The following is a 16,540-nucleotide window of genomic DNA, read 5'->3' as shown; positions in this document are numbered from 1 at the left end:
CGCTTCTTCAAATAATGCGAGAGTGTCCTCGGGGAACGAGCCATTTTAGTTGGGAAAAAAATACTTGTAATGAAGCTCAGACGAATTTTCGCAAGCAGTCAATTTCAGCCGCTGTACAGCGCATTTTAAATAACCTGTAAATTTACCTGTCAGCTGTGAATTTCGCTTACCTCAAGGCGAATGTCGTAGTCAACACTTTTAACTTGCGCGACGCACTTGCCGCTGATACCGGACGGCCAAACTGCAGCGATTGCTTCCTCTTGACCGCCATACACATGCATGATTGCTCGTATAAAGCCATCCTACAGTTTTCAAGGTCTTCTTTTTTTTTTCTTTTTTTAGTATACATCCAGGTTTTCAATTCGTTGAAATCCGCATAAAAGCAGGCGTTGATTCGCCCACTATGCCATTCTCGCAACGATGTCACTGCGGGTTGACAGAAACTAAAGGAAACGAACTACACAGGGAGTGCGGTGCGGCGGCGCTGGTGATGCGGCCTCTGCTGGCGTCATCATACCAACGGACGGAGCACTCTGACTGAAAAGGCTCGGCTGTTTCACTGCTGCCCCGCACGAAAGCTAACAAATTACGTTGAGTTTCGACAGCGCAATAGTAGGATACAAATTAAAAAAAAAAAAAAACAGCAGTTGCTAAGTGAGTAGTACAAGGTGTGTGTATTTAACAGAATCTGTTGAACAGTAAACAGAATTAGTTTTCGATATTTCGTGATATCAAAGAAGCCAAAGCCATCGAAATTCTTGGCGTCTTAATTTGTTCAGATGGTTAGCTTTTTATTTGCGTAATTAGAAAAGCCCTAACAACTGACTACGTTTTGTCGTGGAAGAATAGAGTGTGTTGTACTATACTACTGGAATGCCTGCAAAACGTCTCGCTGTGCAGGCTTACTCCGAGACCGTGCTGTGCCTCACCCGCCTCTTTGGTCTCACCACTTTTTTTCGGATGCTCCTGTGGGTGGTCTTTTGTCGTGCAGATAGGGTAGAAAGACAGTGCTCAGAGTTCGAGTGCCACTAGGTAGTCCACAGACGCCATACGCAGGAGGGCGTGAAACCTTGCGAAGAAAGAGCAATACGGAAAAGGAAAGAAAGACCCGAAGAAAAGATGAATGCAGTTTAAAAAAGCATTCCTTCTTCGGTGTCGGTCTCGGTCAACTTGTGACGTGCGCGCGTCGCGCGTAAAGCTCTGTTGGTGCGCGACGCCGCATTTTGGCTTAGAAGAGCGCCCCTGCTTTCTTTTTTGTCTACTGAAAGGTCGTTGAATGCGGTGGCTCCTCCGAATGAACACACGAACACAACATTAGGAAAACAAAAAGCTCCCCAAAGCAAAATTGAAACAAAAAAGAGAAAGTACTGGAAGCGGAGGAAAGGGCGCGAGAAGTCTCGAGAACTTGTCTTTTCCTGTTATCGCATTTTTTAAAGCAGCATCCAACCAGACTCTGCCCTTCTAATAAGCGTCTGCCCGTCAAGAAGCGAACAGAAGTCGAGAGTTGGCACGCCTGAGAGAAACCCACTGCCGATTGTCACAGGCAAGGAAGCCACGAGAGGGATTCGGCAGGTGGGTGTCTCATGGGTATGTTGCATCCCGAGTGCTTTCGTCAGCAGCCCCCGCGATCACCGTGGATTTCCAGTAGTAGAATCTGAAGAAATTGGTGCAGTTTGGTAACGCAATGACCTCATCGAATCGAATAACAACTCATGCTAATTGAAGATTTATTTTAGGGAGGAGTACTGCTGTAATGCATGCATGTGCAAGCTTTTATTGCAGCTTCAGCGTGTTAATAATGCATTGATGGGCGCACCTTATAATAAATATGAGTTAAGCTCTGTTAATCGAATCTATGCAAAACGTCTTTATGGTATATTTAAAAATGCAATAGTATGGGTTACTACGCATTTGTCGGTATAATTTCGACGATGCAAGCCTACTCTGTTGGGACTTTGTCCGGTATTGAGTGTAGCTATAGAATAATTTTTTCTTCCTTCTCTAAAGTTGAGAAATATTGATTCCCCCCCCCCCTTCCCCGCCACCCCCCGTTATTTTTTATTTTTTTTTTTTTCACTTTAGGTTTGGGACCACGACTGACGAAATGCTGCAAGAGCGGGACCTGTTGGGACGTCTGGGAAGGCATAACATCGTCCTAACTCTGGATTGACTTAATGTAACGTATTTTCTCTTTCTATTTTGCGTTAAGTGACAACACGCTGCGTCCTGGCCGTGGGCCATTGCCCACCAAGTTATCTTGTGACGAAAAAATAGATCAGTGTCTACTTTTATGATCTGGCAATCACTGCCCTAAGTAGCAAAGCTTAGATTTTTTTTATATAGAGCTTCTGCACTGCTGCGCGAAACTGGTCGTACCCACTAATGTTTCGCAAAACACTCAAGGCACATCCGAAAGCATTTTGCCTTCAGTGCCTTACTCTGCAACTCGCTTTCCGATGAAAATTTTATTTTAGCTGCCGCTGCTAAAATAAAATTTTCATCGGAAAGCGGGACAAGGGACTGGAAAGGAGCGAAAGAAGGAAAGAGCGGATTGTCGATATCTTCCCACATTCCTTAGATTTTTCTCTGCATAGCGGTATTTACTAAAACTGGTACATAACTTAGTGGGTTTAAAAAGCGCTGTAATAAAGTGAGCCTCGTAGCCATCACTGGCTTAGTGAAAATGTCCGCGTCAAATCCCAGGTTTTCACAGTGCTAGAAGGCAGTTCATTACCTATTGATAAACAATTTAACTGTGATGTCGAAGCGAGCTGTTCATAGGTGATTAGTTTCTTTCTTTCTTTCTTTCTTTCTTTCTTTCTTTCTTTCTTTCTTTCTTTCTTTCTTTCTTTCTTTCTTTCTTTCTTTCTTTCTTTCTTTCTTTCCATTACAGAAAGGCGAAGCGAAAGCTAAAGGCTACAGCGCCTGACAAAGGCTTTCGCTCCGGTTGACGTTCAGCGTGCAGTTTAAAGAACGTATTCAAAAACATACAAAAGAGCACTCCGAATCATAAACACAATGCGCAGATGCAGAAATTTGGTTGCATGAAACTGAGTCACTCCAAATAACTATGGATAGAAAAAAAAGAGGATTGGCATTTTATTGCCGATTGCTTTGTAATAAGCAAACTGCAGTTAATGAAACAATGAAACATACCGCTGTAGGCGATATTAATGAAACCGTTTGTTGTATTTAGTGACACAGTATAGAGCACCTGTAAAATAATAAAGAAAAGCGCATGTATTTGATACAGTAAGGAGAACACAAAACGAAACAAAAATTAAACTATGCAATTGCGATGCCATGCTTGTGCAATAGGGCTTTAAGAAACTTGTTAGTAACAGGTTTGTTGAAATTTACGAGCGCATCTACACGATTCAACAGAAAAGGTGTCGGGTAGTCTGTATGTTGCCGGCCGTACTTTGTTCTTGTGGCAGCTGCGTCCTTCTGAGTACTCGGCGAAGAGAATACTGTTAACTTGGGTTTGTATCTGAAGCTTTATGTAACTCATTGTTGTTAATGTACTAAAAGAGCTTGTAGTAGTAGACATGGTTTGCTTTGATTATTAAAGTATAATCCTGCAGCCCCGCAAAAAACTACTCCAGGAGGAGATAAGACTGCACAATCAAATCCCATTAATCTGCAGCATATGAGATACAATGCAAGCACAAGACAACGCACAGGGACAACATGTTATCTGCAAATCGCGCAAGATTAAAAAAGGTATTTCAAAGGTACAGCACGAGTAGGGTCAAGATGTAATTCCAACCATTTTTATTCAATAATATTGCCAATCCCTTGAGGGATTTTTACAGGAGTCAGTTTGCTCATTGTTGCGGACATGCAGTCGACAAGGCATAACTTTGTGTCAAAAATATTAAGAACATTGGGAAATATTCAGGCAGTATGACAACCCAGTCGAAAAAAAAAACAGAAAATTTTCTGATGTTACGGCAGAATTGCTGTGCGGTTTTTGACGGGAAACCTGTTGTGACAACACAACATTCTGTAGTAACAACAGAAATTTCTGTGGTTACAAGACAAAAGTGCTACAGAACAACAGACAACAGAAATATACTACACAAAAACTACAGAACTACAGAAAGATCTGATGGTTACGACAGAACTCAGGATATTTTGTCGTATTTTTGACACAGGTCTGTAGTTTTTTTCGACAAGGAATGCACTGGAAAAAAGAATCCAAAGAATACGAAAACGCATAAAACAGCATCACCCTTTCACATTGTGCATGTTCATGAGATTACAAATACACAGAAAGTACCCCGAATGAAAAAAAAAAAAAAAAGAACATCACGTCTTGTTTCCTGACAACACATTTTTGCCAGCCATCTCTAAGAATTTCTCGACTGTTGGCTGTGCAATCACCTTACCGTCTAGCGAGTTCCACTCTCGTACAGCCCGCGGAAGAAAAGAAACCATAAACGTGTTATTTGCACAGAAATATTCTTCTAGTGTGAGTTTATTCTTGTGACGCGTTTCTCTGGCAGAGTTTAAGGTAATGTAGGTATCAAAGTCAACTTTAAATTTGTTATGCAAGAGCATATTGTGAGCCCTCCACGGATCTTCTTTCATTTGTACATACCATGCTCTTCTTCTTCCTCTTGTACATACCATCATCATCGTCCCGCGGCACCGGCTCCGGCGCGCGCTTGAGTTTTCTCCATCAGATTAAACGTTGACACGGCATACCTTGCTTTGCCTTCACGACCTTGCCGTCTGGACCTGGCCTTCTTTCACAAGTGGTGGAGGTGAAATTCGATCCCCTTGCTGCCTTGTGCCCTGCCTCTCGCTGGAGCTACGTTCCGGTCGCCGTTTAACAACTACCATCGTCATGTCAACAGAGAGCAGTCCCGACCCGGCCGGACCCTCTACCTCGGCTACACCGCCGCCTCCGATAGTGCCCACACGACAACGCGACCCGCCGCTGTTCGCTGGTCATCGCAACGAAGACGTCGATGACTGGCTTGACACCTATGAACGCTGCAGTGCCTACAACCGGAGGGATGATGCTTTGAAATTCCTGAACATATCTTTCTACCTTATTGAGGTCGCCAGAAATTGGTTTATTAACAGTGAGCCCCACACCACAAACTGGCCCACCTTCAAGCAGCAGTTCCGACAGTACTTCGCCGACCCGGCTGTTCGGACGGAGATCGCAAGGAACAAGCTCGCTACCCGCCGTCAAGGTCCCGATGAGTCCTATGCGTCATACATAGAGGCCGTGCTGGCACTCTGCCGGCGTATCAGTCCCACCATGCCGGAATCTGAACGTGTACACCATGTCTTGAAGGGAATCAATTCAATGGCTTATAACACCCTAGTTGCCCAAAATCCATCAAGTGTTGATTCCATTATAACGACCTGCCAACGCCTCGACCAGCTACAGTCCTCCCGATTGCAGCCCGGCTTCACTACTGCCCCGACCTCTACTGACCTCGATCTACGAGCCATGATTCGAGCGATAATCCGCGAGGAGCTCCAAGCCCTCAGCCCTTTTTGCCGGCACGGGTGCGATCATTCGTCTCCTCCTTCTAACGACGCCGGCCTCCGCCACATCATTAAAGAAGAGTTGGCCACTATCAACCACCCTGTCACACCTGATCCTCCTGCACCTCGCCCAGCACCGGCCTACGCTCACGTCGCTGCATCCCCTCCTCCTTTTGTTCCCTCACCCCAACACCACCCTACAACCACATCAACGCCATGAAGACGGTTCAACCTACGGCACCCTATTACGCACCTTGGCACCCCTCTCGCCCAGTGTGCTATTATTGTGGAATTCGAGGACATATATCTCGCTTTTGTCGCCGACGCATTCAGAACGAGCGACGTGGTTATGACGCCTTCGAAAGTGACATACCTGCATATTATCAGCGACGACCAATTCCAAGCCAACCTCGTCGATTCTCTCCACCGCCGGTATCCTCGTCTGAACCAAGTGGGGCTCATGTATCCCGACACCGGTCCCCTTCCCCATACCGCCGCTCTATTTCGCCACTTCGACCAGCAACAACTGTTCCTGTACGTAATTCGGAAAACTAAGCGATGCAGTTTCCGGAGGAGAAACTGCACTTTGCGAACTTACAAAAAGTCCTCCTCATCGCCCGTATAATATGATTTCCCTTTTAGCTGAAGGATTACCGGTCGAAGCTTTGATTGACACAGGAGCTGCACTTTGTTATTCATGCTGATTTGTACCACCGTTTGCGGAAAGTAACGACACCATATGATGGACCTGAACTTCGTGGAGCAAATGGCGTCCCTCTGCACCCTTCAGCAAAGTGTACAGTTCGAGTTGTTATAGACGGCGTTCGCCACCATGTGCAGTTTGCTGTGCTTTCACCGTGTGCGCATTTGATGATTTTTGGATGGGATTTTTTGTCAATCGCTTCAGCGTTAACTTCTTGTGGCGACCGTGTCATTCATATGACAGACAGTGATTTTTCATCTGACATTTCTGCACGGCATCATTTCATCATTGCCGCAGCTGATACTGTATTGTCTGCACAGTGCGAAACACGTATTACCGTTGTTTCCGAGCACATCAGTGACGGGGATGTACTCATCGCACCATCTCATCGTCATCTTGCACGTGGAATCGCCTTCCCATCAAGTCTTGTACGATTCCGCAGCAGCTCAGCAATAGTAGCTGCCACGAACACTTCCCGTGAATCCCTCGTGCTGACTAAAGGAACTTCCCTGCCATGCATAGTGGATGCTCACCCTACATCCATGATGGTGCTCACTGCCCCGCTACCTCCGCAACGTGATTCATCGAAAGTGTCTCTTTCCATGCTGTCGAAGACAATCAATCCGAACCTCATGCCACACCAACGTCAAGAATTGCTGCAATTGCTTCAAGCCCACCAAGCCATTTTTGATACCACTTCCCCACCACTGGGAAGGACTAGTGTTGCACATCACCGCATCCTTATCGAAGGTAACTCAATTGTACGCCGACGACCTTATCGGGTTTCTCTCTCGGAACGAAAAGTAATTGAAGAAAATGTCAATGACATGCTCCGTCGCGATATTATTCGTCCATCAACAAGCCCATGGTCCTCCCCAGTAGTATTAGTTAAAAAAAGGGACGGATCGGTACGATTTTGTCTTGATTATCGCGCACTCAACAAAATTACCCGCAAAGACGTCTACCCGATGTCGCGTATTGATGACGCCCTTGACTCTCTCCAAGGTGCCGAATATTTCTCGACCTTAGACCTCCGCTCAGGTTATTGGCAAATACCTATGCATGAGGACGACAAAGAAAAAAACCGTTTTCGCAGCTTCCGACGGACTTTACGAGTTTAATGTTATGCCCTTCGGCCTTTGTAACGCACCCGCAACATTTGAAAGAATGATCGATACTGTACTTCGTGGCCTCAAATGGAGAACCTGTTTATGTTACTTGGATGACATTGTTATCTATTCGTCAACTTTTACCCACCATCTCACGCGCCTGAATGAAGTCCTCACGCGTCTTGCTTCAGCGGGCCTTCAGCTCAACACCAAGAAGTGCCACTTTGCAGAGAAGGAAATTAAAATATTAGGACATCTGGTTAGCCATGACGGCATTCGCCCAGACCCTGAAAAAATAACCGCGGTCTTGAACTTTCCTCGTCCGCAACGGACTACAGATTTGCGCAGTTTCCTCGGCCTGGCGTCCTATTTCCGGCGATTTATAAGGCATTTTGCAACTATTTCTGCGCCACTTCATGAGCTACTTAAAGCGCGCAGCCCTTTCGTGTGGACTGAACAGTGCAACACTGCTTTTAACGACCTAAAGCACGCCCTCACATCAGATCCAGTTCTTGGCCACTTCAGCGACAGCACTCCTACCATCCTGCATACTGATGCCAGTGGTCACGGTCTTGGTGCTGTACTTCTGCAGCGCGATGCAACTTCACGTGAGAAATTGATTGCCTTCGCCAGTCAGACCATGACTCCAGCTGAGAAAAACTACACCATTACCGAGCAGGAATGTCTCGCCGTCGTCTGGGCTGTTCAAAAGTTTCGCCCTTACCTATATGGTCGGCATTTTACAGTTGTGACCGATCACCATGCTCTTTGCTGGTTATCTTCACTCAAGAATTTGACAGGCAGACTTGGCCGTTGGATTCTACGCCTGCAAGAATACCATTTCGACGTCGTTTATAAATCGGGCCGCCAACACCAAGACGCCGACGCTCTTTCTCGCTGCCCGGTTTCGGAATCAGCCTGCTGTTTTTCTTCACAATGCATTTCCACCTCTGACCACAGTTGATCATCGCTTCCACCGACGCACATCACTGCAGTTTCTTTTGACGACTCTGAGAACAAGCACGCTCTCCGCTCACAGCAATTAGCTGATGCCTACTGTCGGCCCATCATCGATCGCCTTATCGGCGCTTCGAGCCCACCCAACGCTAGGCTTCGCCAACAGCTTCGCAATTTCAAGCTTGAAGATGGCATACTACGCCGCTACATGTATTATCCTGATGGAACTCGCTGGCTCCCAGTCGTACCGCGTGTGCTTCGCCCACGTATACTAGCGGCTTTCCACGATGACGCTACTGCAGGTCACCTTGGCTTTAACAAAACATACGACCGCGTAAAAAGACGATTCTTTTGGCCTGGCTTGTCTACCACCGTAGCTATATACGTTGCTTCCTGCCCCCTGTGCCAACGTCGCAAGCGGCCTACTTCTTCCCCCGCTGGTCCTCTACAGCCCCTTCCCTGTCCCGCCACACCATTCGACGTAGTCGGCATCGACTTATATGGTCCCCTACCTCTCTCCAATGGGGGTTATTATTGGATTATAACAGCTGTCGACCACCTTACACGCTATGCTGAGACGGCCCCTTTACCGACTGGTTCCGCTGAAGAGGTAGCTAATTCCTTTTTGCGGTCAATTGTATTGCGTCATGGCGCTCCTCGGGTGCTTCTAAGTGACCGCGGGACGGCCTTCTTATCGACAATCGTATCCGAAGTTCTTCGTGCGTCATCCACCCTCCATAAGACAACCTCAAGCTACCATCCCCAGACTAACGGTCTGACTGAGCGATTTCACCGTACCCTATCGGATATGATATCCATGTACATCACACCGGATCATCGAAATTGGGACACTGTTCTACCATTCGTCACATTCGCCTATAATACTGCAGTACAGCGGACTACCGGTTACTCCCCATTTTTCCTCGTTTTCGGCCGTCCTCCCACTACAATCCTCGACACTTCCATCTTCTCTACACCCGACTACTCCTCATCATTACCAGCCCAGTTCATATCCCGTGTAGCCAGATGCCGTCATCTTGCCCGCCTCAACACAGAAGCAGGACTTTTTGACGGGTTAGTTGGTACATGATCTTGATTCTTACAGCGCTGAATAAACACCACAGGAAGAAAGACACAAAAGGACAGAAGCGCAGAAGCGCTTCTGTCCTTTTGTGTCTTTCTTCCTGTGGTGTTTCTTCAGCGCTATAAGAATCAAGAACCCAGAAGCGTGCCAGCAAGACCGCAAGGGTAGCTACGATTCGAAGCATCGCGTGGTCTCTTTTTGTCCTGGTGACGAAGTACTGCTCTATACACCACTGCGCACCCCTGGCCTTAGTGATAAATTTGAGCGCCGCTATCTTGGTCCCTACAAGGTAGTCAACCAAACTTCCCCAGTAAACTACCAAGTCACACCTGTTGATCCCCCAGCTGACCGACGCCACCGTGGAATTCATGTATCTCGCTTGAAGCCGTTTGTGCGCCGCGGTACATCGGTTGGTTAGTAGCGACCAGGCTGGCTGCTTCCGACCTCCCGGGCAGATTGTGTGAGCCCTCCACGGATCTTCTTTCATTTGTACATACCATGATCTTCTTCTTCCTCTTGTACATACCATCATCATCGTCCCGTGGCGCCGGCTCCGGCGCGCGCTTCGGTTTTCTCCATCAGATTAAACGCCGACACGGCATACCTTGCCTTGCCTTCACGACCTTGCCGTCTGGACCTGGCCTTCTTTCACAATATACACAAACTTCAGGCTGTGAAACGTCGCACGACTAGCTAGCGTACCAAGGCCGATTTCAGACAACATCTGAGTCGGTGAATCGGTGCGCTTATATCTGTCGTAGATAAAGCGCACACCTTTTCGCTGGACAGCCTCAAGTGTAGTTATGTGATCTTGCGTATGCGGAAACTATGCGACGTTTGCGTATTCTAGGATTGGGCGAATGATTGTTACGTAGGCTAAAAGCTTGGCTTCCTTTGTGGAATACCGCAGGGCTCGTTTAAAAAACATGAGCTTTCGCATCGCTTTATTTGCCACGTGCTCCACGTGAGTAGTCCACCCCAGGTTGGTATATATAATGACGCCTAAGTATTTATGTTCGATAACGGTCTTGAGGGTGAAGCTGCCATAGCCATAAGGAAAACTCAATTTAGATGTCTTTTTCGTTACAGTCATAGAAACTGTTTTGTCAAAGTTAAAGGTCATCTGCCATTCTGAACACCATTCGGCTATCTTTCCTATATCATTTATTAAGCTTATTTAATCTTCTCGGCTTTTTATTTCTCTGTACAAGACGTAATCATCAGCGAACAGCCTTAGTTTGGATTTTGTCTGGTTTGCAATGCCATTAATGAAGGGAAGGAACAGAATTGGGGCTTGAACAGAGCTCTGCGGTACACCAGAAAGGAACGGGACAGTATCTGAAATGTGGTCACCGAGTTACGCGAACTGGCGACGATCAGTAAAATAGTTGGCGATCCATTGTACTATAGGCCCATTCAGTTTCTGTAGCAATTTAGCATGGCACACTCGATCGAAGGCTTTTGAGAATCTAGAAAGAGTGCATCTATTTGTGTTTGGTCATTTATTTCTTTAGCAAAATCGTGTAAAATCTCGACAAGTTGTGTGACAGTACAGGCCGCACCTGAAGCCGTGTTGGTGAGGATGAAGAATAATGTTTGATTATATGAACTCTGTAATATAATGTGTTCTAACAATTTACAGGAAGTACGAGTAAGAGAAATAGGCCTGTAATTTGATTGGCAAGACTTATCAGCTGATTTGTGAACTGGTAATATTATAATGCGCGTAAAAAACTACGTGTGAGTAAGCCATTGCGAGGAGTAAAAGGTTCTGATTTAGAGTGTATTAAAATGTTGCCAACTGGTCATAAATGAAGATGTTCAATTAATGTGTCGACGAACTTCAGTTGTTCAGTGCGATAACATGATGAAAGCAGAGTGAGCCCCTGGTCTGGTAAATGTAAAAAAAGAAAGGGTGAAACATCTCTCTCAGGTCAGAGAAACATAAAACAGGCAAATTTTCACCTTTTGTTCTTCGTTGCAAGGTAAGCATAGAAGATGCGAAACTTCTTCATGGCAAGGTGTTCCTGTATCGAAGAAGCGTTGGCTTCTGACAGGCTGATATGTTCGTTCCATCTAACCACGGGTGTCCAAAGTGCACAGATCGTGAGCAAACCAAACAAAACCTGGTTGCAACGTGAGAGACTCCCGCCTAAGGCTTTACGCATGTGATTTACTATTTCTCACTCCAGAGTTGCCCAGTCAGCGCAATAGGTGCACCGAGGTGCAAAAACTTCAACCAACGCAACTACAGCAGTGCTTTCTCTCCTCATCTCTCTGGTTTGCAGACCTTGAACACCAGTAGTGCGCGACAGTTTGCAGTGCGTTCTATTTCCTCCAACTTTCGATCACGTCCCGTTCAAACAAGCAGCGCTAACGGCGACAACGTGAGTCGAAATCAGACGGCTAACGGGCACCACTGCAGCTTGCTTCGCATACGCCTCAAGAGCGGACGCGAATCAGACGCCTTGTCTTCTGTCAGCTTAAAGGATCGAACTAACTCGAACTATATCAGCTCAATCATCGCAATGCTATGCCTGATCTATGTGCCCATTTTCCCGTGCGTTGTCTGCACGTACGGGTCGCCCAATCTCGGGAGTGTTATCGCCATCAGAAGCACTACTACTAACCGTGGTCGCAGCCATCGGCAGAGTCGAGCGCCGCACAACACGTGACTGCACCTTGAACTCGTTTCGTCCGTCCCGCCTTCACGCCTTTGCCGAGCGCCGGGGATTATTTACGGGCTGCCAGCGTAGCGAGCGTGTAGCGGTCTTCGTCGCAGGAGAGAGCGAGGCAAGCGTCTGAAGCGAAGCAAAAACGTGATCACGGCAGCACTTTCGCTATTCCGCATCTGTACACCGCGCACTGACGAGGTGAGACCACTTGCAAACCACGTAGAGAGGGGAAACGTCTACGGTCGAGGGCGTAGCTGCATTCGTGTTTCTATATTTTTGCAACTGTTTCTAACACAATTTTGTTTTCTTGAGAGATGTGCGTGTGCTTCGAGCCGGACCCTTTATACCTCCCGCATCCGAATAATTCAGCCAGCATGTATGATAATCCGACCATGACACGCGCATTATATAATGGTCGTTTTCATCCTTGCCGCGACAAGTGGCAGCCGTGCACTTGAGTTTCTTTCTCTTTTCGTTTTGAAGACATGATAATGTCAACGGCTGCTGTGACGCGCGCGTCATCCACGCCAGCGCGCGTTATTTACGACGCCATCGCGCAAAGCCACAGAGCTAAGTGATGTGCACAACAGCTCTCGCGGTGCCCAGTCTTCTCTCAAACAACCGCAAGCAAGGACTCGCCATGTTCGCCCGCAAGTTCTTGGCGCGCTTCTTGGGACCTCTTGTAGTGTGTACGTGTCGTGTGTTTTTCCCAAAGCGTGGTAGGACTTATACAGGTAGGAGGAAGGGGGGGGGGGGGGGTCTGTGTCGCTGTGTACGGCTTTACCCTTCCAGGTCTGTGTCGCCTGAAACGTTTGCGCAGGCTTCAACAAAACCCATGAGTGACTGTCGCAATGGTTAGATTTGCAAGCGCTCATTTGGCCTCGGTTCGTCATTGATCACTGAGGAGTTCGTAGATCAAGTAATTTAATGATGTATACGAACGATAGATCACTTAAGGATGAGGAAACATTTCCGTATGACTGCGTCGAAGCGTGTATCGCCGACCTCTATCTAGCAGAAACAAAACGAAAAAAAAAAAAAACACATGCCGGTAGAGGTATAAAGAATGCTTAAGGCGTCAGAAAAGGAATCAGTGCTGCATCAAGTGCTCAGAAAATGTAAAGCACGTTTTCTCAATGTAAAAAGTCTTGTAAACGCTGAAAGAGTAACGCATGTCCTGTAATACTGACACTACGAACACCGGTTACCCATTTAGTCACAACTGTGAATACTCCTCTTGGTGGTTTTGACTGCTAACGCCCACTTTGACGCTACTTTTTTGCGCAACTGCGTCTGTCCTTTCGGCATTTTCTTTTGGGTTTCCCTATTCTGAAGGGAACTTTCCTTGGTGTCGTCTTTTCTTACACTTCGTACGCTTAGGGTGGGATAAAAGACAGTCATAAATATGCGCAACTTGAATCACGTGTTTTCTTTTTTCTTTAGTTGTGAGTTACAACGTTCCTATACTCAACCAAAACAGCGAGACTGCTATATCATAAATATTTAAGGTTGACAAGAAAACAAAAAGAAAACAGCGGACAACGACGGAGCCTCATGGCGGTTCCACTACTTTCTAACAAAGTTTTCGCTGTGACAGTGGCTCGAAACGTTGTGAAACCGATCTAGAAGCACCGTTTTTCGCCGGTTGCCGTAAGCAGCCACATGCCACGTATTCCTGCGATTACTTCGTTATAGGCATCGCGCAGTTGCATTGGGTAACTGGGATGTACTACATGCATGCAGTGTAGTGTAACTTAAGTGCCTGGCATGGCGACCCTCACGCGTCAGTGCTTTCCTTGAGAGCAGCGTGCCAAGCTGTATGGTATGTAAACATAACAGACCTTCGCCTCGTGTCCCCTTTCATTTCCAGGGGAAAGCACGCGTGAAGAAGCAACGGAAAGGACGGCACAGTTCCACCTTGCGGGACTCGACACTTTGGCACCCCAGACGTGAATGCATAACAAAACGAACGCCGCCCTGGAGTCTGGAGTGCGACAAGTGAAGCAGCAGCGGTGGAAGAAGCCTTGATTGCAACGGACCATCAGACGAGAAACTGCTCCAACACCGGATCCCGGCATCACGATACGCGACGGCCGAAACGAGCGGAAGGATTCGAGGACGGTATTGTTCTCCGATTCCTAGTAAGTGCGGCAAGGAATAAAAGGGAAGGGAAAGGGCAGAGCAGAAAAAGCTGCTCACCCATCCGACTCTTTATTGTCAGCCAATCGAGGTCTTGTAGGTCATACGCTCACATTCCTGGCTTTGTGAGGAGCCGCCCATTTTCTTCGCAGACATAGGACGAACGTCGATTCTGCTTAGTGTGAAAGGAAGGGAAACCGGTATTCGCAAGGGTGGACGTTCACCCCCTTTGTGTCGTCGAAGATCTCAACTGCATCCGCCACAGTCAGCCATAAGCGGCGCAGCCGAGGAGGACAGGCGACCTTGCCTTTACCTTGTCTCGACATTCAGCGCCACCACTTCCGCCAGGGAGAGCGGGAGCGGCTTTTTAAAAACGGCGGGCACACGCGCTTCATTCGGCGGCTGGCAGTCGCGCAAGCCGTCATCGCCCGTTGACTTGAGCAGCGACGTTGCTTAGCAGTTCGCCACTGAGTCCGTGGTCAGTATCGCCGCGAGAACCAACGGCGTTCCTGTCAGTCTTCCGCTGAAGCAAGTTATCCGCGACTTCGAAGCGCGCCACGTGGATCCGGCAGCGACTGCAGCAGTCATGGGTTACATGGGTCTGGAGCACACCCCACTCATTGGAGTCGTTCGATCCCTCGAGCAAGCCCGTGATCCCCGAACCATGGGCTGGCTCTACTCCGGTAATCCAATCCCCATCCATCTCATTCTTGCATTGTACGTGTACTTCGTCAAGTTCCGCGGGCCAGAGTGGATGAAGGACCGCAAGCCTTTCGCCCTAGTCGGAATCATGAGGCTCTACAACATCAGCATGGTGGTGCTCAACTTCGGCTTCATGATACACTTCTTCAGGAATACTTACCTCCGGGGCAACTACAGCTGGCTGTGTACGGGCATCGACTACCGGCCCACCGAGCAGTCCATGACGGTGCTGAGCGGTTGCTGGTGGTACCTGCACGTGCGCATGGCCGAGTTTCTCGACACGGTGTTTTTCGTGCTCCGAAAGAAGAATTCGCAGGTGTCCAAGCTGCACGTTATCCACCACTGCATCGTCGTCTGGAACGGCTGGGTGGGCCTAACGTTCGGCGCTGAGGGGCAAATCATGATCTGCATCTGCATCAACTGCATGGTTCATGTCGTAATGTACTCTTATTACTTCCTCTCGTCCTTCGGTCCGAAGCTGCAGCCGTACCTTTGGTGGAAGCGGTACCTCACACAGATCCAGATCATCCAGCTGGCATTCTTCATGGTCTACGCTATGGTGCCCATGGTGTACGACTGCAACTACCCCAGGGTCATGCTCTGGATTGGCTTTATCCAGGCATTGCTTCTCCTCACGCTGTTCTGCAACTTCTACTTCCATGCTTACCGCGGAGGAAACAAGACGACGCAGCGGCCAGCAGCCAAGCAACGAGTTGAGTGACCACTCTGTTTTATTATTTTTTTTTTCTGACTTCTCGAGAGCAGCGCCGTGCGCTCGATGAATGTTTGCATATGAAGTCCGTCCAAGTGCGTCCCTTGATGTTCGCGAATGCCGTGCTTTGCTGGAACGTCTGCCACGAGGGATTTCCAGTCACACGTCACCCCCCTACCACTCCCCTTCTCGCCTGTTCTGTGATTGAGAAGTTTCATTCGCCGGCATTTTGAAGTACTTTGCCGTTGTCATGTCGTCGCGGAATTGTGGCTTTCCTTCGTGGCGCGACCGGTTGGAGGCGGAACACTCGTGCGCGCAGATGAAGGTGCTCGATGTTTTCACCTGCCTGTGGGGCTGATACTACGTGTGACTGAGTGCGTGTCGCTTAGCTTCGACACTACTATGCAAAAAATGTGCGGGCATCGTCACTAATAGCAACTATGCGCAGAGCGCTGGTGGATTGCAATGGTTTTCTACAACGCCTACATTCTGAAGGACGAATAAAACAGGTACTGCATGTCGTCGACTAGTGTTCATTGCGCGCTGTATCCCAACACGGTAGTGCCCAGAGCCTGCTGCCCTTGCATAATTTCTTAGTTTCGCCCTTTGTAGGCGAAAAACACTAATTAGGTTTCTCTTAGTTTCACTGCATACTCAGTACCGAGCGTTGAAAATGTAAGTACCTATAAGCGCTCGACCCGTTTTCTGTTCTATAAAAGAATTATATTTGGGTCAGAGCTGTGGTGCCTGGTCTCTCCTTCGTCTGTGTCCCATAGTTTAGCCGATTTTTTGCAAGACATGATTTACCAACTAGCCCGTTCAGCCACCCTTACGTTTCCTTTTCGAACGGATTTTTTTTTTTTTTTCACTTTTTCACACACACCCGGCCCCTCCTGAGGATACCTTTCGACTAAGATGGCTTCTTTTGAAATCGAACTTAATAACGGAATG

General features: G+C 47.8%; 1 pseudogene across 4 annotated transcripts; it reads left to right on the top strand.

Moving 5' to 3' along the window:
- Positions 1-1,478: 1,478 nt before the first annotated feature.
- On the top strand, positions 1,479-16,104 carry LOC146191113 (very long chain fatty acid elongase 4 pseudogene; annotated as a pseudogene). Of its 4 annotated transcripts, XR_014706604.1 has the most exons (3): positions 1,479-1,572; positions 2,083-2,176; positions 13,907-16,104. The product of XR_014706604.1 is annotated as a very long chain fatty acid elongase 4 pseudogene, transcript variant X2 (transcript). The 4 variants fall into 4 exon arrangements; XR_014706606.1 differs by lacking the exons at positions 1,479-1,572; positions 2,083-2,176 and adding an exon at positions 10,179-10,325; XR_014706605.1 differs by lacking the exons at positions 1,479-1,572; positions 2,083-2,176 and adding an exon at positions 10,179-10,343.
- Positions 16,105-16,540: the final 436 nt, after the last annotated feature.

This window comes from Amblyomma maculatum, chromosome 4 (assembly GCF_055883805.1).
Source record: "Amblyomma maculatum isolate TAMU_Amacu chromosome 4, ASM5588380v1, whole genome shotgun sequence".
Lineage (NCBI taxonomy): Eukaryota > Metazoa > Arthropoda > Arachnida > Ixodida > Ixodidae > Amblyomma > Amblyomma maculatum.
This window is presented reverse-complemented; position numbering and strand designations above follow the sequence as displayed.